The 6,396-nt window shown below is 36.3% G+C and overlaps 1 long non-coding RNA gene across 1 annotated transcript in view; it reads left to right on the forward strand.

Moving 5' to 3' along the window:
- The window catches only part of LOC107663061 (uncharacterized), a 19,328-nt gene extending 13,806 nt beyond the window's left edge, over window positions 1–5,522 (forward strand). Inside the window, exon 3 of the long non-coding RNA XR_001631281.1 lies at window positions 5,512–5,522. This is a non-coding gene — a long non-coding RNA (uncharacterized LOC107663061). The remainder of the gene's footprint in view (window positions 1–5,511) is intronic.
- Window positions 5,523–6,396: the final 874 nt, after the last annotated feature.

Below are 6,396 nucleotides of genomic sequence, written 5' to 3' on the forward strand. Positions count from 1 at the left end.
CAAAGTATGTTATAGACTTTTAATTAAGACCCTAAAGAATCATATCAACTTGTGCAAAATGAGCATCCGATGACGCCTTTAAGCACATTTATTAGACATTCAATAAAGAAAAAACACTCATTAGTACATTTACATTTACATTTAGTCATTTAGCAGACGCTTTTATCCAAAGCGACTTACAATTGGGGGATACATTTGAAGAGATTACGTGTGTCTGGAGCGCTGTTGATCTTGTTGTGGAAGTAAAGCAAATAATAGTAGAGTAAAGCAAATAAAACTACTATTAATATGAATAGAAAATAAAATTTCCTCCACAGGATCATGGTGGCTCTGATGTGATCGGGAACAGTAAAATATAATGACACCACACAACTGAGAATGTTTTGGACAAAAAGTCGGTTGCGACAAGCCTCAAATCGGGCCACGCCCTCACAATCATTGAGGAGTGCAAATCAGGCCCAAAATTGGGCTTAAAATCTTATTTTAGCCTTATAAAGCGAAATGATCTGTCTGTGCAAGAAACTGAACATTATTTACAACATTCATATTTCACATTCATACGAATTGGCCACCAAAAACACACTAAGCTAGCTGACATGAATAACTGCTTGTTTCTTCCTTGCTTCAACTCATGGAATAACTCAGGTGTCGCCTGTAGACCCACCAAATCCAAATGCACTGTTGAAACAAACACGTCCACAAGATTGTGAAACCCATGTCAAGGACTACACACATAAGGCTGTAATTTATTTGCACCCTCATTGTCACCATCTGTTCATCACAACACTTTTAAAAGTGATTTCCCCTTAGACAGTGTGTTGAACATCTAATCGGATCTAATTTTAGCACAGCAATTTTCAGTGTCTTCCTCACATTCCCCTGCCATTACACAAGTTATCGCAACCTTACAACCTACATTTAATTAGCTGCGGCAAGTCAATTAGTGTCCTGGAGAAATCACCATGTGCTTATCAAAATGACCATTGAAGGAAAAACTGAAAATACAGAAAATACAATGAGTGGAATTATGTCAGATAAAGAAGAAACATGAATGTGAAACAAGAGGAGGGAGTTTGATATTCCCCAAACGGGTCGCTGTTGTCTTAAATATCAGATAAATATAAAGGAAAAATTATGCATTATGCTAGAGGGTTTGTCATCGGATTGTCTGCCAAAATAATGATGAGCCCAAGCTTTCAAAGTAAGAGAAATGAAATAAATACTAAGTTTCATGATTTAATCATTTGCTCTATATAAAAATCCAGACATGTTGCATAACATTGTACAATAATAGAAATTGTCCAGATGACTTTGCAGGATGCATCTCAGAGCCATTTTTTAGGATGAATTAACTGGGACAGATGGCTCAGAGCTGAACTAAGCATGAAATATCTCAAACACGCTTTTCTATTACGGATTAAAGATAATGTATGATGAACAGAAGCACCATAGACACAGCATTAGTTCCATATTTGCATACTTAAAGAATATGAATAGTTCTAAACTATGTATAAAATAATATTTATGCATAAATCCTATTCTATATTTTATATTTCATAAATTAAAAATAAAATAAATGATTTTAGTTGGTATAATTAGTGAATTTAAGCATCACGACAGGGGCAAAGCCATAATTTCAGAAGTGAGGGGAACAGAAGTAACAATGATTTTATCTAATTGACCATAATAATAATAATAATAATAATAATAATAATAACAATGAATAAAAAAATTCTTATCTCTTACTTTTAATTAACTAAGAAATCAAATACACTACTGGACAATAACCAATAATTTGTATTCTATAATATTTTTGTCTGTATTTTCCTAATGACAATTTTATGATTGGTTTATAAACTACAGATACTTTTTAAATTTTTATCACAGAATAAGGCAGAAAATATATTTTATAGTTTCTGCACTGTAATAAATGATATGTCAGTTAGCCCTGCATCATTCATATACTTTATTTATTTATTACCTAGAGATGACTTGAAAAACATATATAAACCATATATTGTCACAATTGTTTTAAATGTATTGTCTTCATGTTTAATCACTCAAAACGTTCCTGCTTTTTATTCAGCCTCAGCTACAGAGATAGCTGGATGCTTTTGTCCATATTAAGGATTTCCTGGCACATCATAAGTTATTATTACTTTATTATTATGAGACAGTTTTGGACTTTCTGCGCGAGCGTGTCCTCCAGCTCCGAGTATGAATGAAACATACACATGAGAGTGCTCTGCACTTCGTAATGTTCACATCGTTTTGCATATGAATAAAATGTATCCAAAAATCTTGTCTCTTTGAATTTAAATATAGATTTATTCACAGTGGCCTTTGAAAAGCTCTACGTGAACACACACGCCCGAAAATAGTGCGGGGGATGAATTTACGGTATGAAAACAGTATGAAAACGGATTTTCATTTTGAGATTAGCTAAATATTGCATTTTGCTAAAGATTACATTTAACAGTGTTATTAAATTATTGGTGTTTTAGGGATTGTGAGCATTAGATGACTACAAACAAGTAATAAAAATATAAATGTAGAAATGAACAATAATAAGCATGCACAATTAAATCTACCAATTCTGTTAAATTAGAAACAAATGATATCTGATAGGGTAACCAATATGGCACTTTTGTATTGTGCAGCATGTTTAATTTTTATTTTCAAAATGTCAGGTTACACTTTACTTGAAAGGGTGTGCATAAGACTGACATGACACCTTCATAATCATGACATGACATGACACCTACATAATCATGACATGACACATGTCATGAATATGAAGGTTTTTTATGCATGTTTATGACAACTGTCATTAAGTGTCATTCGCTCAGTTATGTAATTTTTAATGCAAAGATGACATTGTTTGAGATGTCTTTGTTATGGGCTATGGTTAGGGGTAAGGGTAGGGGTAGGGTTAGGTTAGGGTTAGGTCAAATAATGTCATATTTGCATTAAAAATGACATAACTGAGCGAATGACACTTAATGACAGTTGTCATAAACATGCATAAAACCTCCTTCATATTCATGACATGTGTCATGTCATGATTATGAAGGTGCCATGTCAGTCTTATGCACACCCCTTCAAGTAAAGTGCTACCAAATGTCACACATGATTTCACTTTAAAAATGTTGCAAGTTGCATGCAATAACATCTTTGTGTTTATTTTTTTTATTCACACTCGCTCTTGGGACTTGTTTATGTTCTTTTGGAGGCAGTTTTTTTTTTTTTAAGATTGCAGTGTGCATAAGAAGAAGGCATCCTAGAACAGAGGAACCAGCAGATCTTTTAGTCACCCATTCTTGTGTTGCATTTTATGATGCAAAACAACTTCTTACACAATGTGAAGTATTTAGCACAGCGATTAAAATATAATAACGGAATGTCACACATCCCTCCAGATGTCAGATGGATGTATCTAGCACACATTTGTGTTTCTCAGAGGATGTTGCTTTCATTTTATTCCAGCACTCTGCAGTCATACTTTCCTCTGCTTTCCTTTAGATTTCAAGCTCTTGTGTTCTGAATCGCATCTAATTTTATAACGGGAGTCCCAGCAAGGGATGATCATCTGAAGTGTCCAGCTGTGCTTACACCCCTACCCTGCTCATTTATTAACGGCCTTGCATCAATTACCCAAATGCACAGTGATTTTATGAAATATTGAAGTGAAGCAGAAATCCTTCTCACTGACTCAGGCTTCTGGTCCATATGTTTCACAGCTTGCAGGTTCGGCTTCTTCAAAAAGCTTTGCTCTCACAAACAGTTATGCAGATTGTAGTGGACGGTGCCATGTCAGTCTTATGCACACCCCTTCAAGTAAAGTGCTACCAAATGTCACACATGATTTCACTTTAAAAATGTTGCAAGTTGCATGCAATAACATCTTTGTGTTTATTTTTTTTATTCACACTCGCTCTTGGGACTTGTTTATGTTCTTTTGGAGGCAGTTTTTTTTTTTTTAAGATTGCAGTGTGCATAAGAAGAAGGCATCCTAGAACAGAGGAACCAGCAGATCTTTTAGTCACCCATTCTTGTGTTGCATTTTATGATGCAAAACAACTTCTTACACAATGTGAAGTATTTAGCACAGCGATTAAAATATAATAACGGAATGTCACACATCCCTCCAGATGTCAGATGGATGTATCTAGCACACATTTGTGTTTCTCAGAGGATGTTGCTTTCATTTTATTCCAGCACTCTGCAGTCATACTTTCCTCTGCTTTCCTTTAGATTTCAAGCTCTTGTGTTCTGAATCGCATCTAATTTTATAACGGGAGTCCCAGCAAGGGATGATCATCTGAAGTGTCCAGCTGTGCTTACACCCCTACCCTGCTCATTTATTAACGGCCTTGCATCAATTACCCAAATGCACAGTGATTTTATGAAATATTGAAGTGAAGCAGAAATCCTTCTCACTGACTCAGGCTTCTGGTCCATATGTTTCACAGCTTGCAGGTTCGGCTTCTTCAAAAAGCTTTGCTCTCACAAACAGTTATGCAGATTGTAGTGGACGGATGACTGCTGATTAAATCTAATTGTACAAAGGTCTCTACCTTGTTATGCATGAGTGTTCCTGGCAATTCTGAATTTATAACAGTTTTACATTTGAATAGCCTTGCTTTTCTGCTGTAAATAACAACGTGATAAATACGTTTGATGGAGAAATGCTAGTGGTTCATTGGGCACACACACAAAAAAAAAGTACACCAAATGCCTAATAAATAGCAACTGAAATGCTTCATGTTGGAATGTATATTAGAGGTGGCGATTTTTCAGCGACTCTTTGGTTACGTTAGTAAACCAGTGGCGATAAGTCTTTACGAGTGAGTCTTTTGAATCATTCACTCAACTGATTCGTTCAAAAATGCAGACTCATTAAGGAATGAAACAAATGACAAGCTGCAAAATCGATTACTCCAGAAGGTACTACTTTTGATTTGAACCTTACTTCACCACCATTAAAAAAGTATATTCTATGTAGTATGAATATGGGTAGTATGAATGTAATTTTGACACACATAAGCAATGTGGTCATGGTGATGTAACCAGGGTCAGTTGCGTCTTTTCAGGAACAGCCATTGTTGCCAGTTCTAATGTGACAGTTATCAAATTAGTAACAGCAGACATATGGAAACTACTCACCTTTAGCAACGTCATTTGCTATTTTAAAAGCAAAATAGACCACTTACGTGATTTGTCTGACAAGCACGCATCTGACTACAGAAGCAGCCAATCACGTGTCCAATAAGGGTGTGTCTGACTACAACTGTGTCCAATCGCGTGACTGACTACAGCAGCAGATACACAGGGAACAAGGTGAGAAAAACAAGGCAAGTCAGCTTTTCTTTTTGATTGATGAGTTTGCATCTCTGTAACTGAGGCTTGAGACCTGAATCAGTTGTATAAAATGGACGCAAAAGGGGCTTTGGGATGCTTATTTCTTCCTACTTTTTACATATTTGCATATCGAACTGTCATATAAACAAGCACTCTTGCTTGTGTGATACTTTGTTACTTTTAAAGTATTTATTGTTACCATTAAAGCAGTTTTATAGGCTATCAAACCATAGCAGAAATGATGATGACAACATGCCCTCTTCTCCATCCCTTGTGTCAAAAATGTCGCTGCATTGCTCAAGGGCATGTGGCTTTGATATTTCACTATGCGATTATAGTACATGACTCAGCCTAACTCTTCTTTGAAGAAACAAAAGTGTCATTTTCAGACTTAATTAACCTTTGGGTGCGCTGCACATTTATCTCATTACGAGCAACAAAGCATGACAGGTTCCTTTTCTGATGTTCTTTCTCAATGTCACTTTTTGTTTTTCCCAGTTCATTTGACTTGTTTAGTTTCCCAACAAAGGTAATTCCAACCTATTTTTGGTCACAAGTTCATAATTCAGATTCGCATTCTGTTTCAAATAACTTTCAGGCCAAACGAGAGCTTTGTTTTCTATTATTAACAAAGAGAAACGAAAACCATGTGCAGTAAAACTTTGAAATGGCCATTTTGAAATCGTCTTAATAAGCTCTGGAGTCTTTCATATCTTTCGTGTGGCCTCCAGGGACATGTCACGTCGAGATCTACTGATCTTCGGCAACATGCGAACCAGCAAGGGGAAAAAAAGCCAAGCATCCTCCTCTGCAGCGCTCAGAGAACAAACACACATACAAATCAACTCGACTCAAACCGAGACCCCAGGGACACATGAATCACGGGCAAACGGCCGCCCTGCCTAGTGTTCCCTTTCAGTCGGTCACTCCCGACGTCACGTCGGCTGACCGACGAAATTGGGATCTCACTTAGAGAGACCAATCCACTTCGAGTGTAAACTAAACGAGCCAATGCACATTGGCATGCGATGATTG

This window comes from Sinocyclocheilus anshuiensis, unplaced genomic scaffold (genome assembly GCF_001515605.1).
Source record: "Sinocyclocheilus anshuiensis isolate Anshui unplaced genomic scaffold, SAMN03320099.WGS_v1.1 scaffold2161, whole genome shotgun sequence".
Lineage (NCBI taxonomy): Eukaryota > Metazoa > Chordata > Actinopteri > Cypriniformes > Cyprinidae > Sinocyclocheilus > Sinocyclocheilus anshuiensis.